Source organism: Myotis yumanensis, unplaced genomic scaffold (genome assembly GCF_028538775.1).
Source record: "Myotis yumanensis isolate MYYU_CA2020_CCGP unplaced genomic scaffold, mMyoYum1.0.hap1 SCAF_9, whole genome shotgun sequence".
Lineage (NCBI taxonomy): Eukaryota > Metazoa > Chordata > Mammalia > Chiroptera > Vespertilionidae > Myotis > Myotis yumanensis.
Window position 1 is genome coordinate 80,531,700 of NW_027223760.1, and position 23,838 is coordinate 80,555,537.

The following is a 23,838-nucleotide window of genomic DNA, read 5'->3' on the forward strand; positions in this document are numbered from 1 at the left end:
ACTGCATGGTTTGTAAGACTGGACAATAAGAAGCGTGACTACTGAAAGGACAGTAAATAATGTACCTACTTACAAAGTGTTGCTTTCAAAGAACAAGGTAAATGACATGTATTGTCAGAGAAGTGTGGCTAAGACATACTGTTATGAGTAAAAAGTGGCAAGTTCAGAAGAGGACATACATTATTATACTCTTGGTGTTACAAGTTAGTGTGTGTGTGTGTGTGTGTGTGTGTGTGTATGCACAAAAAATTCTAGGATGCACACCGCCAACCTATTAACTGCATTATCTCCGATGGGGAGTAATGGGGTTTGGGATTGGAGTTTGATGGGAAAGGTGGGTGAGAAACAGTGGCGTTTTAACTCTGTGCTCCATGGGTTGTTGAGTAATGAAAATACATTCACGTACTCCTTGTGTGAAAAATACAGACTTTAAACATTGGAAATATGTGAATGTGCTGGGGAATGTTAATTACGGGATTAAAGGCCTGGAGCGCCTGGGTCTCCAGCGCTTACTCAGTGACTTCTCTCCAAAGCCCTGTGTTTAGCTCTCATTATCTCTCCCTGTTTCTTACCATCCAACCTGATGCTTCTCTAAATTGTTATTTTACTTTTATTTATTTTTTGTCTTGATTCCTATATTACTACAGGGCCTTTGAGCCGAGAAACATGATGCTTTTCAGATAATTTATTCACCTCGTTCCCTCTGATATCCTCGCCCCTTTTCACGGCTCACAAAGGCATGTGGGAGGCGCTCTAAATATTAATGAAATGAAAAATGATGTTTAAAATTGTTCACGTGGAGCAGTCACTACATTCCCCTTTAGTCCTTTCCGTTGGTGGATAGCTTTACACTCTAAAGTCCACTCACACACATGACCTCATCTGACCTCTCATAACCACAAAGCTCTAGGCAGGGAAGGAGCTGTTTTGCCATTGTGTTAGTTTCCAGGAGAAGAAAGTGAAGCTAAGGGTCACTGGACCACTGAGTGTCAGAGCCTCCAGTGAAGCCGGGTCTTATGACCCCTCGTGTAAGAATGACATCACTGCTCAGGGGCATGATCTGTCACGCCCAGCAGTGGGCTGGAAACTCAGAATCGGCAGGAAGGAGTGGAAGTCACGGCTGCATTTTCTGAGGAAAGGAGTCATCCTGGTGTTCAGAACGGTGAGCGCGGGTTAACAACAGCTGAGACTACACGCGCGGCACTGTGACATGGATGTGGCAGGAGCACTTGCCCGTTAGGAACGGAGGAAGAGGCTGACATACACTCTCAGTTGCAAAGGCAGAATCGTTCTGTCCGTTAAAGGGAGCGCACACCTGGAACTAAGAGACTGCAGCACTGTCCTATATTCATGCACCAATCCCGATTTGGGGTGACTCCTCTCCCACATTCCTCCCTCATTCACCTCTTTATCCGCTTGATGGACACAGGGGAGGGGCTGCTGGGGGATGCCCAAGTCCCTCAGGGCACCTCTCCCCATTGACTCCTGATCTCCGACCCACCTCAGAGGTTCCACCTCATCTCCGAAGGGTTTTCATCATTCACGTTGCCTCTTCTTTCTACGGGGGGATGGAGAGGGCCCCAAGACAGATGGCTTATGGTGCTTGGCCAGAACATTCCAGACCAGGTGCTTATGATCACATTTCTGGGGAATGTTGAAACAGCAATGAGATGAGATATGAAGTCTAGGCCGGGTGTCATGGGCTTCTAGCATGAACGCCACTATTTGGGCCTGTGTTTTTCTCTTTAACCATCTAGAGAGCTTGGCTCTGTTACAGATAGAGAGAGGGGAGTGCGCTCACTGCATAGGCATCGTGATCAAACACTCAGGAAAAACTAGTTCACTGACTCTTGTCGCCTCCAAGAATCTGCAGTGTATTACGCTAAACGTTTCCCGTCTTTTTGTTTTGTTTTGCGTTGAGTTGCTTCAAAGTAAAAACTGTCTCTATGTCGTGCCCCAGAGAGGGCATGTGGTGAAAAGCATCCTATATTCAATTAGATTCTTTCCCTTAGTCTCATAGTTAACACTAAACACACGATGGTACAATGTTATGAATGTATCTGAATGTATGCTTATTTATGGATCAAAGTGGTGGGTGATAGTTTAGATAACTTCACTGTTTTGGGGGTGTGTGTGTGTCTTCAAATATGAATGCGTTCTGTTAATTGTATTGGTCAAACTTGATACTTTGTCTTTTATTTTATAACAGCACAGATAGCCAGAAGGCAAAAAAATAAAAATTATCAAAATTATTTTTCTGATTTTAAACTTAAAAAAACCCACCTATGAACCCCTGATACTCCAACTGCAATAGAGTTTTCAGCAAATGCTTGTTTTTGTGTTGTTTAAAATAGTTTTTAATTTTTAAATTATAAATGACATGCAATATTATGTTAGTTTCAGGCACACAACCCCGTGATTAGATATTTATTTAACTTACGACGTGATCACCTTGATAAGTCTAGTAACCATCTGACACCATATGTAGTTATTGCAATATTATTGACCTATGCTGTACTTACATCCCAGGACCATTCTATAATCATCGCCTTTTATATAGTATCTTGAATACCAGTCCTTTGTCAGTTAAATATTATGCAAGTATATCCTTCAGATGTGCAGTTTCTTTTCTTTTTCTAGATGGTCTCTTTTGATGAACAGAAATTCTCACTTTTAAAGTGGTAAACTTAGCTAGCTTATTGTGATTTTAACAGTTCCTTCCCTGACACAAAGCAATGAAAATATTCACTTATATTATCTTCTAAAAGCCGTATAGTTTTGTCATTTGCATTTTGTTCTCTAATTTATCTGAATTAATGTTTGTGGATGGAGTAAGGTAGAGATTTAATTAAATTTTTCCATTAGTATACCAAAATAACCTAGTAGCATTAACTGGAAAAAAAAACAACCCAACTCTATTCTTTCCTTGCTAATCTGCAATGCTACACTGAACAAACAGCCACATATGCACGGGTTTATTTCTGGATCTCTTCTGCGCCATTGGTTTATTTTTCTGTTGCGGCAATAGCACTGTCTTAATTACTGGAGCTAACAGAGCCGGCGTTCCTTATTGTTCTCATGTTGAAAGTGCACTTGGACTCTGTGGACCTCACATCCAATGCTTGGTTGCTTTGAGAATAGATAGACTTGGCTTTCTCACAACAATGCGGGACCATCTCACCTTCAGGCCTCTGTGGCATCTGGTTCTGACCCAGGATGAGGCTGCATTTCATGCCAACTTTTCCCATTGCCTGATCTTTCTTCCTTTCCACCCTTCCACACAGTCTCTCTCAGAGTGTGTTTCCCACGGACCCTAACCTGCAGCACAATCTTATTCTAGTTATTTGTGGCTTCCTGAGCCAGATTTTTACTGACAATTACCCCTAGTAGATATGGATCGGCCAAGTTGGAGAACGCAAGCTAATTTTAGATACTTCTCGTCAGATGCCGTATTTTACATGGGCGAGCACAGTCCTGTGCTTCATTTCTCAGATGGTTGTTTCATGGATAAGACTTCCGCCCCACAGCAATAAAGGTTCAAGGTAACAGCTTTAAGCCACTTAGGTAATAAAAGTGAATGGTGGGTTGAAGGAGTAGAAAAGCAGGAAAAATGGAGACACAAACTTAGGGGTTGCAGAGAAATCTGGATAAACCTTCCCTGTTATCACACCATCTAATTTTTTTCCAGGAGTTAATTCCTAGGAATATCCAATTCTTTTCCTCTTTCCTCCTATCTACTCTCACCTACAGCTGTGGGAAATGCTAAAGCAAGCTACCCTGAAGAGGACAAATCCTTTTTTGCTGTAGTTTTTAAAGATTTCTCATGGCAGAATTGTATCCAGGTTGCCAGCTGGGAAGTGAAACCTAAAATAGGCACAGAATCCACTTTCTCCAGGCGAGGAGGTGGAGGACTACCTGTAGTTAAAGGTGACAGGAATGCCTGGGGTGCCTCTTCCCTGCCCCAGAGCACCTCTTTCCTGCAGCACCCCTAGAGTTAGAGATGTGGACATGCTGCCGGGTAACAAGGCTCAGAGCTGCACCATCTTCTGTGCTGTGAATTTTTCTCCAAGATTTAGAAAACATCACATTTTATTCTCTTTTAATATCTCATCACATGATTCACTCACAAGCAACATTGTAAGAATATCACTTTTCCATTTCAGTGAACTTCCATTTTGTCTCCAAAGTCTAGAGTATAGGAACTTTAATGGGTAGGCAATGATTGGAAAAATATGATAGCTTTGTGTATGGGAGACCCGATGCTGTTAAGACCAGAGCAAAGGAACCAGGACCAGATGGAACACCCAAAACAAAATAGACTAAGGTCACTGGCCTTCATATTGATATATGGGAAGGATACGCAGGGAAGAATGAAGCATAGAAAGTACAGGAAGACAGTTCATGGAAAGAATAAAGTTTATGAAAATTCATACAATTTGTTGAAAAAGTAGCTTCCTCAAATCATCTGGGCATCTCACCCTTTAAAATTAACACGTCTGTGAAGACTTGTTAATTTATACCATGCTTAATAATTTAAAAAATACATGAAGGCACTTCATTGACTAAAGTGCAATTTTTATTAAACATCTAGGAAAAAATGTACTTGCACAGATATCTGCACAGACGGAGACAAATGATGACAGACACAACACTGTGCCCGGAACACATACCTACAGCCACCTCATTACCCACCACACACCAGGAAGGAAATCGCAGGGCGACCTCTTTGTAGCAATTTGGTAATTAAGGAGGGAAACGGTAAATAGTATTGAAATGACTCCTTTTTAAAATATTATCTTTTAAACAGTATGTTTTTTAGTCAATCAAGTAAGTAATCAAATAGAAAATAATCGATGGATGCTTCTACAGATATGTACATTGAATGAAGATGTTTATCAGTTTTAAAATTCATGTCTTAATATCTATTTTTCCTTCATTGCAGGAAAAGGCACTATACAAAAGGGTAAGAATCTGTCTACATGAATTAATTCATTGTTAAATTTATTGAAAAAAGTGTATCACAATATGTTTACTTACATAGCATTTTTTTGGTCAAGGCTAAATACTTAAGATCAATTAACTGCAAAGCAAAAAGTGAATGATTTAACTGCCTACCACAGAATGGCTGCCATGAAAATGATGTTTGAGACTTGGATGAGAAGTTAATTGTTGAGTCATGAGTCATTTAAGATTCTTAGTCCATTTGCATGGAATGAAAATGAGAACATTAACAGCAAAGAACATCAACAGTCATCTTTCTTTACAGAAAAAGGCCTTTGTTTCTATTTTTCCCTGAGAGCATCATAGAACCTTATTGGTGGGTTGGAAACATTTTCAGCCCAGCATCTGACCATTGTTCCCTTGACATTTCCATGTTTATTGAAATTTCCATTGACAACTCCCTCTCTCCCCGCCCCTCCGGCCATCCCCCCCCCCCCCTCCCTTAAAAAAAAAACCCCACAAAACAAAAAACACTTTGCACAATCCCATTTCTTCAGGGGCTTTCTGGGAGCCGTCCCTCATGACAACTAAGGAAGTTCATAAAAATGAGAAAGATAGTTCCAGATACATTCCTGTACCAGGTCAGAATGAAGTCTCACAAAATGTAACCCTGGGACAAATGGGAAATTGTATGGAAGATGTCACCTCATGTCAATTCAAGCTAATTTTCCAAAGTTGACAGTCAATGCAATCAAATTCGCCATTATCAATGAGATATAAAAAATATATATTGAGGTACATTGATTTGCCAACTGGAAAATAATTAAACAACTTTGCATTCACTCAACAGATATTTATCGGTTGAGTAGCAAGATGCTGGGAGTTGTGACAACCACAATCTAGCAGAAAACAGAAGGTCTTTGTCCTTATTCATGGTCATTACAGTAAAGAGAAGTATAACATGAACTACACTGCTATATTTGCATGAGTTTTAAAAAAGAAATGTGTTTTCAAGGAGATTTTAAGCTTATAGAGGACTGCTTTGGTCTCTATCTCCAGATTCCCAAGCATGGTAGCACCCATTCATTTTGCTCTGTGTTCTGCTCACTGAACTGCCACACTCAGAACTAATACACAGAGAAACCGCTTCTCAGATACTTGTGACTTATGTTCTCTGTGACCCCACAACTCAGATACAGTGGTCTCCAGGCCTAGCTCTCTTGAGTCTCTGAAGAAAATAAAAGTCCCAACTAGTTGTTCAGTTTCTATCCTTGACCCTTGGACAAGGGGAACCTCTGATACTTTTTCTGAGACCCTAATGAAAACCTCTCTATTTGTGTCAATTTTTAAAAGATCCATTTTCAATGCTTTGCTTTTCTATTGTCCTGCCAGGCTATAGTATCACTTACATTGTCCAGGTATTGAGCTAAGGACTAATATCAATGAGTCTAATCACTCATTCATAAAGTTCCTTCATTAAATATGGTTGAGCAGCTACTAATTGTGGATGAACAAAATATACTCCTTTACCTCAAGGGATTTAAAATTTAGGAAGAGATAAAAAGGGTCATTCAATTACTTGAAGAGTCATGCAGCATATGCGTATGGGTAGCATGATGATTGTAGGTTGTTGTTTTTTTCTTTTTATCCTCACCCGAGGATATTTTTCCATTGATTTTTAGAGAGAGTGGAAGGGAGGGGGGAAAGTAACAGAGAGAGAAACATTGATGTAAGATTGATTGGTTGCCTCCTGCTGAGGGATTGAGCCTGCAACCAAGGTACATGGCCTTGACTGGAATCGAACCTGGGACAATGCAGGAGACATACCAAGCTAGCTTTTTCTTAATCTTTTATTCTTCTTGACTTCCACTTTCAGCCTGTATCTTTAGTTTTTGAAATTTTGCCTCAACAAAGTAGCTTTCTATATTCCATACCAGATGATGTTTAACTTTAAATTTTATTCACCAGTACCAATGCCTGAGACTGTCAATCGTATTAACTAGAATATATACATTTATACATATTTACTAAAGAGTAAAGCATATTGTTTACAAATGGGTCTTATGTGGCTTGTTTTTGCAACTATTTTAGGGATTCCTAGAAGGGGAGACCTATGCCTGAGAAGTTGCTCACTGTGTAGTGTATTTTGAGGCATTTTTGTAAAGATATGTTCCATTTCTGAAAAATTTTATATATCCAACTTCTTCTTGGGGGGAAAATCCTTTCCCCCCCTAAATTGTGGAATGAACAATAGGTTTAGACTCTGAAGTAAGCACCATTGTCAGAGTATATAGATGAGATTAAAGGAAAGGTCAGGGGGAAATAAAACCTCTTTTAGGGAGGACATAAATCCTCACCAAAGATGTTAGTGCACCACAGGAAAAGAAACACCCTGTGTAGGTTTTTTTGTTTGTTTTTGTTTATTACTGATTTCAGAGAGGAAGGGAGAAGGAGAGAGATAGAAACATCAATGATGAGAGAGAATCATTGATTGGCCACCTCCTGCACATCCCACATTAGGGATCAAGCCTGCAACCCAGGCATGTGCCCTGACTGGGAATTGAACCCATGACCTTCTGGTTCATAGATTGACTCTCAACCACTGAGCCACGCCAGCCAGGCCACCCTATGTGTTTGTAATAAGAGTTAACAAAATATTGGAGTAATGTCAGCATCACTGGTATGAGCGCCGTGCATCTGCAGGGGCGCTAGTGGATCAGATCCATTAGGATAAAACTATCCCATCACTCTCAGTCCTTTTGTTAATACATTAAACTGGAGCACAGTGTTCCATGAAATGTCTAAAATAAATAAGTGCTAAAGAGAGATTCCAAAAAGGGAAGGTGTCTGTGTGAGAGAGATCAGGCGAGGTTTCTGGGGGGAGGTGATGCTTGCCTCAGGCCCAGTGAGGTTGGTGTTGAGATGGAGACGGGGGTACTCCATAGAAGGAGGTTAAAATGTATTCCTTGCCTAACAGCATCAATACACCAGGTTATGCTGAAGCAGTAAGAATGCTGCTTATACATTAGCCAATTTAAGGAGGCTTGCATACTGTCATAATTACTCAGGGCACCTAAATTACGTTGGCTCCGTTCCATAACATGTGATAAACAGGGCATGTACATTTCTACAATCTCAAAAATGCAGCACGGTACAAGTTGGCATTATGAATTTATATTTAACTGGCGCTTCAAGAACTGAAATTCAAAGCATGTCTATTAAAAATGTTAATTATACTACTACCAGGAGAGACATTTACTTGAGAAATAAATTATTCTTTTTAATGGAAAACTTTTTATGTTGATTACCATTTAAAGTTAACCTGAAGTAGGGAGCGGTGAAGGAAACACTTGTTTTGCTTTCCGATGCAAATTGGATTTGTCAGGTCTATATATGTGGATGCTCTCACTTATGTTAATAATTATAATTTGAAAACTGGTGCCATGTAGTGGTTGTCAGGGGATGGGGAGAGGGGGAAATTAGGACTGTCTACTAATAGGTACATGGTTTCTTTGAGTGATGGGAATGTTCTAGAATTAGATAGTGCTGATGGTGCACGACATATAAGCTCATATAAGGTTGGTAATATTTGAATCTATCAGGGTCTCATCCTTTTGTAATTGATAGAATTTTGCCACTGACTCCCATTTTCATGACCCCCTTTTTCTATTCTGGTCTTCTATTTACCCTAGAGTCAATTTTAATAATGATCTTCATGAAGATAGCGCTTTTAATATTTTAAATGTTATTTGCATAATTTTCTATAGTACTTTTTTTTTGCATGCCCCCAGCCCCCCCCCCCCCCCCCCCCCGTCCCCCGCCTATAGTACTTTCTTTTGATATTTTAAACCTATTTATAGTTATACTAGAAGCTCAGTGTACGGGTTCGTGCACTGGTGGGGTCCCTCGGCCTGGCCTGTGGGGATCGGGCCAAAACTGGCAGTCTGACATCCCCCGAGGGGTCCCAGAGTACAAGAAGGCACTCTGCAAAGTTGCTGTTGCTCAGCAGCTCCTGCACTGAGTGCCCCCTGGTGGTCAGTGTGCGTCATAGCTACCGGCCGGTTGGCAGGTCAGATGGTGGGGTAGTCACTTAGGCTTTTATGTATATAGATCCCCTTCAATATTCCAAAACTTAAAAAAAAAATGAATACTGTTGATCAATCTTGCCTCTTCTAGCTTTCTGTATTTTGAATTTATTATTATATAAGTTCCAGGTGTACTTTATAAATTGATATTTGTATACACTACAAAGTGATCACCCCCCAAAGTCTAATTACTATCCATTACCAAACAGTTGATCCACTTACTTCTGTTTGCCCTTCACCCATTTACTTTGGTAACCACCAGTCAGTTCTCTTGTATCTGTGAGTTTTTTGTTTTATTTTTTGTTTGTTTTTTAGGTTTCACATATGAGTGAAATCATATGGTATTTGTCTTTCTAATTATTTTACTTAGTGTAATACCTTCAACTTTCATCCATGTTATTGCAACTAAAAAGATTTTATTCTTTTTTTTATGACTGGGTAGTATTCCACTGTGTATGTGTGTGTAATATACATATATAACATATTCTTTATTCATTCATCACCATCTTTGCTATTGCAAATAATTCTTTCTTGAACATAGGGGCCTGTATATATTTTCAAATTAGCATTTCCATATTATTTCATTATTTTTCAAGCTTTTTTATTTTGTTGATCTCTATTCTTTCTATTTACAAAAATAGTTTCTGCTCTTACCAGTATAACCTCCTCATTCTCTAGGCTTTCTCTGTGTTCTGTCTCTAATTTCTAGATTGAAACATTTAGGTCATTGAATTTAGTTTTGTTTCTGATATATGCATCTAATTAAGTATTCATTTCTATGTGCTTCTTTAGAAGCACTTACACATTTTAATCTCCATTGCTTTGTTATGCCATTCTAATTCATAACTTTTGTTATAATTAATTTTTTAGGCAGTGGGTTATTCAGAAGTGTGTTTTTAGTATTGTAGTGTGTGTCTGTCATACTTTAATCTTTAATTACATTGTGGTGAGAGAAAATAGTTTATATAAAATAATCTTTTATATATGAACATCCTTTGTGATTGAAAGTATTTATTTTCTCTCTTTGTTCCATGAGGGTTGTCTACGTGTTAGTAAGATAGAGCTTGATAATTTTAATTTTGATATTTCCAACAGTCTTAGTACTGTTTTGTCTGATGTTCATTTTTTTGAGGAAGATATTGGGAAAAATCCCTAACTATGCAGATTTGCTAATTTCTTTTACTGTTTATGTTATTTTTTTTTGCCTAATTATATCTTTTCTTTTTTATGGATACCCTTATGTTTAAACCACATTCTAGTCTTAAGAATATCTAGCCGAAACCGGTTTGGCTCAGTGGATAGAGTGTCGGCCTGCGGACTGAAAGGTCCCAGGTTCGATTCTGGTCAAGGGCATGTACCTGGGTTGCGGACACATCCCCAGTGGGAGATGTGCAGGAGGCAGCTGATCAATGTTTCTCTCTCATCGATGTTTCTAACTCTCTATCTCTCTCCCTTCCTCTCTGTAAAAAATCAATAAAATATATATTTTTTAAAAAGAATATCTAAAGCTAGTTAACATCTTTATCACATTGCATAATAATCCGAGGGACTAAACATATGATACACTGATTTTTTTCCTGTTATTTTCCTGTTATCATTTTCAGCTCTATTAAACTTATCCCCTCCTATTAATGATTATTAACTAGAGGTTCGTGCATGGGATTCATGCATAGTGGGGGGCGTGACCTGCGTCACTCATCCTGGTCAGCCAAGCGGCTGTGGACCCGCCCTCTGAGCGGCTGCTCCCTGGTCTGGCATCTTCCATGAAGCCCCAGCACTCGCCTCTCCAGGGGACCTGGTGGGGGCCGGGCCCAGGGACAATAGCACTGAGAGGTGGCAGAGTAGGCCTCAATCCCACTGAGGCCACGAACCCGCCTCCCAGCCTCCAGGGTCAGCTCTGTGAGCCCGGTGGCAGTGCTGCATGGCCTGCAGGTGTCCCAAGGAGATGGCAGGGAGCCAGGAGGAGGAGCCTGGGGTGAGGAGGTGACGATTGTGGGTTCCTGCCTGTAGGCCCAGGATTTGCAGCGAGATCAGCCACTCATCCTGGTCAGTTGAGCGGAGCTCCTGCTGTGGGAGCACACTGACCACCAGGTGGCAGCTCCTGCATTGAGCGCCTGCCCCCTGGTGGTCAGTGTGCACCATAACGATTGGTTGACCGGCCATTCTGGTCGTTCCACCATTGGGTCGCTGGGCTTTTATTATATAGAATTGTTTTTACAGTCTGTAATAGATTCATCAACATATTTAGTAATTTCTATGTTCACTACTTTTTTTTGGCATTTTACTCTTTTCAGTTTACTCTCCTTCATTTCTTTCTTCTTTTTTTCAAAAATATTAATTTAAGGCTTAATATATATATATATATATATATATATATATATACACATTGTATAGAGAGAATATACATATATATTCTAGTATCATTTCTGGTGACAGATAGTAAACATTAACACAATAAACAGTTAAATTTTCGTAAGTTATAAATACCCTTAAATAGAGAGCAGAAGGCCAGAGTTTAGGGCAGGTTGCATTTTTAGACATGCTAATCAGCAATGATTCACTGGCAATATGACGTTTAGACAAAAGGTTGAAAGAGGTGAGAGAGTGAGCTATGCAAATTCCAGGCAGAGGGAAATAGCTCATGGAAAGATTTGGAGATGCAAGCTTGTTTACAGTATTTGAAAACAAACAAAACAAATACATGGAGGGCAGGGTGGCTGGAGCAGATGGGGATGGAGAGAGAAGAAGGGGATGGGGTCAGAGAAGAAGCAGGTGATATCACAGAGGGTGTGTGAGCCATTCTATGGGCTTGGACTTCTGCTTTGAGTGACATGGGAAGTCATTGTGGAGTTCCTCTGATCTCACACACCTTTTAGATGATGGCTCCGGCTGGTGTGTAGAGAACCGATCGTTGAGAGGAGAGGCAAGAATAGAAACAGGAAAACTAGTTATAAGACAACTATGGTCTGAAAGTTTGTGTGGTGAATTCCAGAATCATGTGGTGAATTCCTAACCCCCAAAATAATAGTATTAGGAGGCAGGGGCCTTTGGGTGCTGCTTAAGTCGTGAGGGTGGGGCCTTCATGAATGGGATTCCTGCCTTGTAATTAGGATCCCACAGAGACCCCCAGCCTCCCACCATGGGAGGGACACACCAGGAAGAGGGTCCTCGCCAGAACCCAGCCATGCTGGCGCCTCCAGCGTGGACTTCTCAGGCCCCAGAACCGGGATACATCCATTTCTGTTGTCCATAAGCTGCCCAGGCTGTGGTATTTCCCTGCAGCAGCCCTAATGGACTAAGACAAGAATAACTCTATGATCTCAGTAAGGAGATGACAACAGGGCCAGATTTGCAGCTGTGGAGATGGTGAGAGTCAGTTTCTGGATAAACTTTGAAGAGAAAAACCCAGCAGGTTTATCTCTGCATTTAATAAGGAAATTAAATGGTTAGAAGAAGAGTCCTGGTGCTAACTGACATGTGATAACTAATTACAGTGAGACAAGTTTTTAGAGGATACTTGTGTTACCGAGTATCTACCAAAATTATACTTCACATAAAAACAATTTTATTGAAACTCTTGCATAAACAAACAAACTCAAAGTGTTGAAATTTCGTAGCTCACAAGCTTTACTGCTCCTAGACTGACAGGTTTATTGTATTTGCTACTCTGACTAATTAGAAACAACCAAACGATATGATATAGTAATTAAAGATAATAATAATAAAGGTCAAGGAATAATAGAATGAAAATTAGGGCAGGATAGAGACGATAATGTGAATATTTTTAAAAATAAATTATTTTAATTAACTTTTGGGTTTCCTTATGTTTCATATGGTTTGCATTTGTTGACCCCACAGAGACAGAGCTTGCTAAATTAAGAGAGTTTGCTATAATATGCGTAACAGGAAGAAACGAGGTTTTTAAATTTAATTGGTATATAGATCACACGGAAAGCCATGACTATGGCTAATGCTATGCAGCGGTGTTAAAAATACAGCCACAGTATCTGGGCATTTAATAAGGGTAATTGCTTTCTTGCGGCAAAGGGTTTGAAACAGAGGAAATGGGCATCCATCTTTGCAAACATCACCAGGGCCCAGTAATTACTGTGGGAATATAAACCTACATTTCATTAACAGTGCATTTGACGGAATATAATTTCTGAAGAAACATTATGTACAAAGAAACATTATGTCCAGTTCAGGACAAGGAGGATAAAACATTATATAAGATAATTAGTTCAGCAGCTTTGGTCTTCATGTAAAAACACACAAGCAGGGTAGGAGGCAGAGAACGGCAAGGGGTTAGAAAGCCCAGTGTTGGGCTGGTGGATGTTTAATAATTGGCTCACTGGGAAACAACCAACAAAACAAAACACTGGTTTGTGATGTCTGCCGATTTCCCTGGTGTAAATGCTCCCACTGTGCCTGATTCTATCTACCAACATGCTGTTCCTGAAAGTGGAGTTAAGGAGAGATGTGCACAGTTAACCCTTGCAAACCCATTCAAGTTATGTCCGGTATGTGGTCACTTCCTACACTTAACATCAAGTAGCCATGGAAGTCTGGAGAGCCCCTGAGTTTCCCCACTTCTACAGTCAAGAGATGGGCCCTAACTGAATTCAGCAGTGACATTAGGGCTTACAGTGAGCAAAGTGTCCATCTGGTGACCTAGGACTATTTACAAGGACCCATGGCTCGATGACATTGAGATGAGTCAGTATGATTCTCCTGGACGGTGGTGAAATCCACAGGCCAAGTGAAGCAGCTATTTTCTGAACAGTGTTCTCTTGAATCTGTCACAGGAGGCAGATAGAATCAGTAGAAGGCCTATTAGGAAGCTCAGAAAGGCCAAAAGGTAATGTCACCGCCATTCTGAATGACTGCCATCTTGTTGCATGCTGTGACGCCTTTTCTATTCCAAACACATAGTTCACTGAGCATCCATCTACATCCCTTGAGGGATTTTGTTTTCAAGGGTTGACTTTTTTCTTTTCTTTCCGTGTCTTTTTTTTTTTTTTTTTTAGAGTAGATAGTCGCATGCTGTTGATAAAACACTCAAGCTCCTGCTGTTTAAATTGTTAGGTTCTGTTCAGAGGAGTGACACAATGTTCTGCCATTTGTTCCCAGGTACCGAGCCTGCTGCTGAAATGTACAAATAAGTGCCCCAATGTGGGTAGAGAATAGCTCTTTGTCGGCTTGAAGGCGGTGGGGCAGAGGGGTATCTCACCTCCGCCCTAGTGGGAGGTTGAACTGCTAGATTCCCCTGCGGGGATTTTATCCTCAAAAATCCCTCTCTCGTGTACTGACACATGGATCACTACACATTCTCTTTTTTTCTTTTAAATATTTATTTTAGTTTTGCGCGTGACACATCCCCCTTCCCCCGAAACAACCCCAAGCTTGTGTTGTCAAAGACAGTAACTCCCCAAGGTTGCTAGATCAGACTTAATCACTGAGGAGAGTTTATTTACTATGCTTTAATCTGTCATGTAGTTGGTATAGATATTCTAAATGATAAAAGTATTCCGTGTTTTCTTTTTAGAAATTTTAAATGTATATTTTATTTGATTTCAGAGAGGAAGGGAGAGGGAGAGGGAGACAGAAACACCGATGATGAGAGAGAATCACGGATCAGCCTCTTCCTGCACGCCCCACACTGGGGATTGAGCCTGAAACCTAGGCCTGTGCCCTGACCAGGAATCAAACCATGACCTCCTGTCATAGGTTGATGCTCAACCATTAGACACACTGGCTGGGCCCAAGCATTTTCTTTTCAATACGGAGACGTTTCACTTACCCTCCCTCTTTTCTTTTCAGTTCCTTACATTTCGAGAGCAAGTTCTCGATAGCAAAGAAAACATACTTAATGTCCCAGGTTTTTATCAACTCACTTCACCTCGGTCATTTGATTCTGTCCCCTGAATGTGTGGGAGCCAGGAATGAATTCCCTGTTCCAAACAGACTGCACATGGTCACACAGGCCCACTCACTGGTCCTGTGCCAGCTCCCCCACTACCAACACCATTACTGGATTTTTCTTTTGGCATTATGTATCCTCTTGTAGGAAACATCTCATTTTGCAGAACTATATCTTTCTTCACATCATCATAATAAAAACTTTTTCAGTCAATTATCATGTCTCTTAGGCATCTAGAATTGCCAATAATCCTAACCATCCTCAATGCTACAGATTCAAATCAAATGAAGCTAGCCCTGTGGGGGGAATGAGGTCACAAATATCCCTAGACCACTCCCTTGGTGCTGGGTGCTGTGATGACGGTATTCCACGTGTCCTATAAAAGGTCAGGGATTATGTTTTCATGAGCAGAGCACACAGGGCCACGCCCTATACAAATTTTGTTTCTCTGGAATATTTTTTTTAAAAAGACATATAATATCACTGCAGGATGTTGTAATTATTACATAGAATAAAAAATGTTGGTTTTGCATTACTAATCAAGTTCTACTATAACAGATTGGATTGAATAAGAGTTTCAAAGACCAAGGGAGGTCTTATTATAGGAGTCACAGATACGAACCACCTCAATAGACAAAGATGATCAGACATGAGTTTCCAGTTTTGATAGAAAATGTAGTCACTTTTTATAGCTTTGGAGGCCTACAGGCTGGGAGTGGAGGATTGCTTCTAAACATGCGTTACAGGAATACATGTTTTTGGAGGGTGTGTGTTGGTGCACATCTCTCTGAAGCCGACCTATTTATGAGTGAAAGACTCTCTGGGCATTCCTTACGATTGATGCTTTTCCACGTAAAGTTGACCCACCCCTTATCTTCCTTGGTTATTGCACATCGAGATTGCCCTTCTGTGTGGTTTACTATCTTTCCTGAGAACGAGGCTGCAGATGAAGAGAATTGAATTGCTATTGAAACTGCAAAGGAAAAAATAATAACCCAGGTTTTATTGTAACTCCAAAGGCACATTTCAAAACGTGGGACACATTTAAGAATAAAAAGTTCAAACTCACATCTGTCAAGAAACATAGTTAAGGATCATCTATTGTGACTGTTCCCCATTCATCATACCATGCTCGCCGTTATGTGTTGATCAAAGAGGCCTGAATCTTTTGATCAGTGTGTCTCTAACTGGGTTCTGTGACTTCCGAGGACAAGGCTACCGGAAGACTCACTCACACAGACATGAAGGTAGCACACGGCTTAGGATGGTGGTGCTGATCTGGGTATTAAAATTACTCTCGCCCCTTTCTGGCATTTTTCTACTTAAAGAAACAGGCTGCGTGAATCTAAAGCATAATAACCAGAAAAATATTAAGAGGAATTTTTAAACTTCTCTTCCCCAAAATGATACTTTGGGAGAAAAAAAAGTTTTTTTCCCCCACTCCTATTCCAGAATAATTTTCCTTAGATTTTCTTTTAAAAATATATATTTTTTATTGATTTCAGAGAGAAAGGGAGAAGGAGACAGATGGGAGAATCACTGATCAGCTGCCTCCTGCATGCAGCGTGGGCATGTGCCCTGACCTGGTATCAAACCTTGACCTCCTGGTTCATAGGTTAATGCTCAACCACTGAGCCACTCTGGCCAGGCATGATTGCCATTTTATTTTATTTTTTAAATATACTTTTATTGATTTCAGTGAGGAAGTGAGAGGGAGAGAGAGATAGAAACATCAATGATGAGAGAGAATCAGAATCATTGATCGGCTGCCTCCTGCATGCCCCCTACTGGGGATCAAGCCCGCAACCCAGGCATGTGCCATGTCTGGGAATCGAACCTGGAACCCTCCAGTCTGCAGGCCGATGCTCTTTCCATTGAGTCAAACCGGCTAGGGCTGATTGCCTTTTTAAAGCAAGTTCTTCAGGTTTCCAGCACCTGCCGCATGAGGCTTTGGGTGAATGACTTGCTGGATGGCATTGTGGTGGCTGTCCTGAGGGGCTGTAAGAACTACAGACTGTGCTGCTAACGCAATGGTCAGAATGAGCCTGGCAAACTGTGTCCACTGAATCGTCCGGTTGGTCCAATTCTCCATAACTATACCTGGTCCGTTTCCAGAAGCAACATTTCTACTCTTGGCCAAAGGATCTGCTTCCTGAAACCCAGTCCACCGTCCACCAGAGTCCCAAGTGGGGTTTGGAACGACAGGCCCACACGGTGAGAATGTCACCCTGCCTGCTGAGCCCTCTCTATCCACGGTGCTCTCTTCCCTGAGCCCCTGTAAATGAGTGGCTGGATGGTGTAAGATGTACGAGTTCCTGGATTAGCTCAGTAGGGATGGGTTATTCACCTCTATTTCCCAGATGACACTAGGGATCCTGACAAATCTAAGGACAGGAAGCTATGAAGCAGAAGGGCTGACACTGGCAGCTTGGGAGTGGTTATTTTATTATATGAAACAGAACCTGCCAATATCCCCATGAGGTGTGGGGGTCAGGCCTTATCGCACTATTCGCCTCAGGAGCTGTTGAAGATGAGTGTGATGAAATGAAGCAGGTGCACTTCACGTCACAACTGGGAGTCTGGGAGAAGCTTCATTTTCTTGTGAGACTGTAAACCATGCAACCTCTGAACAAATCCATGGATGCTGTTGAGTTGGAGATAAAGGAAACAAGAAGAGGATGAGAGAGGAAGATGCTTACATAACATTTCATAAGCAAAAAAGGGGGGAGGAGAAATAATAAAAAAGCAAAGCAATGGTAGGTAGGTATTTATCCCATCAGAACTGTAACATGATTAGCGGTAAAAACGATCCTATCTTTCCTCAGGGCTTCTTCCCACATGGCCTGGTGGGGAGGAGGGATCAGGATGGTCAAGACAAATGACCATTGCATTCTGCATCAGCTACCCTGCTGTTAGCCGCTATGACATCTGCTAACAGGGACTAGGTAGGTCCTAGCCACCTCTGGGGACGCATATGGCCGAGGGATGAGGAATAACAGTGAGGACCCATTGACAGGCTCTTATTTCAAGGAAACCTTGCTACACAGCAGGACCCCGTGTCCCAAGGGAGCGGTGAGGCTCTGCAACCCTCAGACTGCCTCTGGCCAAGGTTCTCATGGGCTTGGTCAGCACTGCCTTCTTCTGATGGAGGGTCCCCTTGGTTATCGAGTGAGAGTCTGGAAAGGGAAAGGCTGCTAATAGATGTTGCTGCGTCCCATAGTTTGGCTCTAACATGAACTAAAAGTAGCAATTTAGAATTTTTAAAAAAGTTATCTGTTTTTCTTATGTTTTTGTTATTCTCCTACCAAACCCAGGCAGGTTATAAAAATAGATTCAAATTTTTTAAGCTACATTTGTATTTTAGTTGCATATTGACTATTAATGAGGCATGTACAGAAGTTTTTGAAACTCAATTAAGAGAAGCTATAGTGTTACCTCCCCACTGCTCCTGGATGCCACTGGCAGAAATGCTGAATTGGCTGGAGAGAGCCTTTCACCGATATAAGGAGAATGGGTAGAAGGCTTAACAAGACACACACACAAAAAAGGAAAATATTTATTGAACATCTAATATTTGTTGGGTTCCAGTATTGTGCTATAGTTAGTACTGGCTCACCTGAGAGAGCCCGCTGTTAAAGTTTCAAGCCAGTTGTTAAAAACATTCACTATTAAAAATTAACTTGTATGAACCTCCACTTCAATAAAATATTAAAATCATAGACAATAAACACTCACAGCTCATCCCTCCCAAATTATCTTCCTACATGTTCAGATGCTGTTGAGGAGGTTACTTCTGTCTCTCGTATCTGTACGGTGAACACCCTCTGTGACAGCTGTGGCTGCACATCTCAGCGCGGGACTTGGTTCTACCACACTAGTGGCCGGGATCAGCCATGGCTGGTTGATTGTTTTGTTGATTGTAGAATCTCAAGAAGTGTGAAAAATGCAGATTAAAGTAGAAAGTGTGTCTATGAACAGCGACAGTATTCATGGTACAAAACTGAGGAAATATTCTGACTCAGCGAAGAGACCGCTCACGTCACTGAGGAGCATGTGAGGTTCTGACACGCATCTGGGCTGTTTACTTTCCTCCTAACTCATTAAAGGAAACAAAAATATTAAGCAGCACTCATGTCATGTATTAGACTGATTGATGATGCACTTATTGCAGAAAGAGATGGCAGACTGGGATCCAAGTCCATTTATCAAATCCTGGTTGAAGGGCAGCCACAATGTGGCTACCAATACAAGAGTTTGGAAAACGTCAATGGCAGCATTCTGTTAGAATCAACTGGCTGTGTAGAATTTATGATAAGTATTGTGTATTTTATTCTGACTTGTCAATTGTGCACTAGACATTCTTTATGTGAATAAAAATTAGGAATATATATATATATATATATATATATATATATATATATATTTTGTTCAGAGAGCCTGTTACTTAATATTTGTCAGCACATCACTGGAAAGTACTGGAATTTTATTTTATTCTCTCATTTAATTCTATAATGCCGGAAACCAATTCCAGCATGTCATAATTTCAAGAGTTTCTTCAAAAGGTTGATGAGACTTGGGGACTCAACAGGGTTGAGTCACGCATGTAGTCTCCTCTTGGGAATGGCTAAAGGCATTTCCCCAAACCTGAATAGGAAACTGGTTGTGGATGCCAGACAGCTAAAAGGCATCTTAATCTACATGTTATTGCCTCCTACTGGCCAAACACCTGAACAGCCATAGGCTAATTCCCCCATTCTGACAATGTTTCTGTATACCCTTTGAAGTGTATATCTCTGCCTCGCCTCAGGACAACTTGTGTTAATAAAAAGCATGGGGTCCTGGGGACAAGAGAGAACCTAAGACCTTAGACTTAAGATCTTGGATCTTAGCTCCTTTAGCTAAGCTCCTCTGACCCCCAATGCCTTTCAAAATTATATCTCGTCTCCGGACGCTTTATTAGTTTCTGGATTCCTATGTCATCTACGCACAGCCCCTTCTCCAGATTCCTGAACCCTTCTTAATGCTGGGACAAGGACCCTAGAATATAAGAACTCCTTGAAGGAGGTGGCACCTTCTCCTTGTAGGTATGGGGCATGAGGCCTAGAGAAGTTTGGAAACAGTACCAGTGACACACACTTGGCTCAGAATGCAGTTGGGATGGGATCTCAGGGGCATTCTGGCCAAGGCTTGAGCTTCCTTACTGACTCCACTCAACCCTGACATTTATTTACTGGTTAATGACCTTGGGGTAAGTCACGTGGGCTACCTACCCTCTGGCCTCAATATTCTCCTCCATGAAAGGAAAACGATACTGTTTTTTTTCATTCCATGTCATTATGAGGATCAGATATGAAAATAATTTGTACACTTATGGTGCTAAGGTAACACATACATGTTTAGTGAAGAGTTGGGACATTTGAGATAGCATGTTGCTTGAAGAGATTTATTGTTTTGAGTCTGACTCAGATGACGTAAAAGGAACTGTTCCATAAAACACCCGAAAAACAGAAGATACGCATGCCATTTTCTCTTGGAAATACTCCCCGTTATGAATTGCTATTTGCCTGTTCTGGACTTCTTTGCAAATCTCCACCACCACCTTTGTGTTGAAGCGCAGTGCATTTTTCCAATAATAGATTGATGGCTTCTTAAAGTGTTTGGCAACTCTGTACGCCTGAGTTTTTATCAGCCGAGAGCACCCCCGGAGGTAGCATATGACCAGTGGATTCTGGGGAAGCAGCCAAAAGCTACAAACAAACGCATGAGTGAAAAGAAAGAAAACAAATTTATTTTTTTGAAAAGCAACCAAGTTGTTTGCTTTAGAGTATTGTTGCTAACAACCTTGGGTAATTTAAAATTATTGGAGAATACAAGCGCATTTTAATGCCCTCTGATACCTAGGATTTAGACTGCTGCATGGATGATAGATAATTTTGCCCTGTGTCTGTCTCCCCATGCTAAAGGACTGCCAGATGATGGCATTTTCTACTGCAATTCCAAGTGCTTATAGGCCTTGCTTCTGCTAGGTAATTAGAATATCTACCATGGCATTACGGCTCACTGCATGAGCTAATGCTATGATATGGAATTAATCACATCTGAATGAAAAGGTTATTAGAAAGTTAAATTATTTCACTGGTACCAGACTAGCAGCACATAAGCAAGAATTATACTCCATTGCGATATAATAGATGCTGAAATTCAGTCATTAGTTTTACCTCACTAGGGATATCTAATTACTTAAGCCCATTGACCACAGTTTAGTATTCCATTACTTATACTTTTAACTCTTTGAAAAAGATTTTATGTAACATTCTAGCATATACTTTTATTTCGCCTCGGTTATTATTTCCTGAGCTAACTTAGTAAAAAAACAAACAAACAGATGATGTAATAAAATACCAACAGACATTTATTCAACTCATACTATATAGGGGGGATTGTGCATAGTTATAAAGGAAAATTGTTCTTTTCATGGTAAAATATGTAAATTTCCTAACACATTAAAATTGTAGTCACTTTCTCTGGGGAGTCATCCAGTGTCCCTGACCACAACAGACCAGATTAAACCTCAGTGCAGAAATGAGTCTTAAGGAATTCTGAATAATTTGAGGCAGAGAAATGGCACAGGGTCACCTTACTGCTGAATGTCCATTTTCTCTGGCAGAAAATGCTGATGGTCGTTTGCTGATGGAAATCTAAATCATGATGTTACTTCCTTTTACTTAAAGTGCTGTATCACAGCACAATATTAATCTTCACGGTTCTGGCAAGACCCCAGGCAAGCCAGCAGCTTCCTCCCCTGTATTAGTCAGGACAGACTAGCTTAAGTTGCACTAACAAACATCCCCTAGATTTCATTGACATGCAACAACAAAGATTTATTTCCTGGTTATGCCTCCTGCCCCTGTGAGTTAGCTGCTGTCTCTGCCATATGTCTCCTCTGATAGGGGCTGCCAGGGTTGTCAGCTTGGAAATATTTAATATCTATTTCTATTTTTTGTTCTGTCATTATCTTTATCATTGTTCCTTCTACATTCTTTGGGATTAATTTGTTCAGTATTATTTTTCTATGTTTTTAAAATGGAAGCTTAGTTATACTTTCACTTTTTTTTAAATCCTCACCTGAGGATATTTTTCCATTGATTTTTAGAGAGAGTGGAAGAGAGAGGGAAAGACAGAGAGGTGTCGATGCGAGAGAAACACATCGATTGGTTGCCTCCTATAGGAGCCCCAACCAAGACCCGGGCCAAGGAGGAGCCTGCAACTGAGGTATGTGCCCTTGACTGGAATGGAACCCAGGACCCTTCAGTCCATAGGCTGATGCTCTATCCACTGCGCCAAACCGGCTAGGGCTATACTCTCACTTTTATTTCTAATGTAAGCATTTAAAGTTATGTATTTTCCTCTATTCACTCTTTTCCTGCATTCCACAAATCTAGATATGTTGTATTATTATTTTTTAAATTCTTTATTATTTAAAGTATTACATATGTCTCCTTTTTCCCCCATTGGCCTCTCCCCAGTTGTTCCCACCCCAGCACATGCCCTCCCTCCCCCTCCTCCTCCCTCTCCCCCTACTGTCTATGTCTATGGGTTATGCTTATATGCATGCATACAAGTCCTTTGGTTGATCTCTCACTCCCCCTCCCCCCACCTTACCTCTGAAGTTGGATGGTCTGTTCAGTGCTTCTATGTCTCTGGATCTATTTTAGTTCATATTATTGAGCTCAAAATATTTTCTAATTTCTGCTGTAATTTGTTCTTTGATATACATGCTATTTAGAAGTGTTTGTTTGATATGAAAGTATTTGAGGATTTTTTTGGCTATCTTATTGCAAATGAATAGAATTTAATATCATGATCTGATAATTATGAAGACTTACCTTCTGGCTGAGCTTATGGCATCTTTGTGAATATTCCTGTGCACTTGGAATAGATGTGTGTTGTTTAGTTTTTATGTTCTATTATTTGTCAGTCAAAATGATAATTCAGATGGTCTTATATCTTTATTTTTTTCTATCTGTTCTATCAATTAATGAGATAGGGCTATTGAAATCTCCAAATATGAAAGCATCTTTTAGTTTTAATTTTAGCATTTGTTCATAAAATTTATAAAATTATTTATGTTATTAGTTGTGAAATGGTGAGTTTTTTCTTTTATAAGGGAGATCTCTCCCTCACTCATAGCCTTTTGTTTTTCGTAAAAGGATCCCTCTGAATGTAATGATTTTTTTAAGTCATTGGGTATAAGCCATTGTGAAATATTTTATAATGTTGAGTTTGTCCTAAATTTTACCAGTGGAAGGCCTAGGGCTTTCAGGTAATCTCCTGCATTCTTCCAATGTGTCCTGTTTATTATTTGAAAATAGCTTTGATCTCTGATGCAACAAAATGCTTCAGGCTCACCTTTGATTTCCCCAGTCCCAAACCTCATACCTTTTAGTTGGAAGTGACATTTGAAAACCAACATCTGAGTATTATATGTACTTATTGCTTTGGGTGACATTTCTTCTAAGCCCTTCAATAGAAGAGTATGGAAGTATATTTTTAAAAAGTCATTAGTTCATACTCTAGTTCTAATCCAATAGCATAGGGTTCATCCGCACATCTTTCCATGCCATGATTGTGTTTCCTTATCTTAGTGCATATTAATTTCTACACAGCTTAAAATCATCTAGAAAAAATAAATGGGATCATAGTTCTAATTTTAAAATCTCTAAAGGGGGAAGGAAAGAGAGCTAAAAGCATGGCTTCTATGGAAGACAAGTAGCAAAATATAAGATGTAATCCCAATCATGTCTGTGCTCATTTTGCAATTAAATAAATAAAAACTACAACTAGAAGGTGGAGATAACCAGAATGGATAATATTTAGTCAAACTATCTGCTG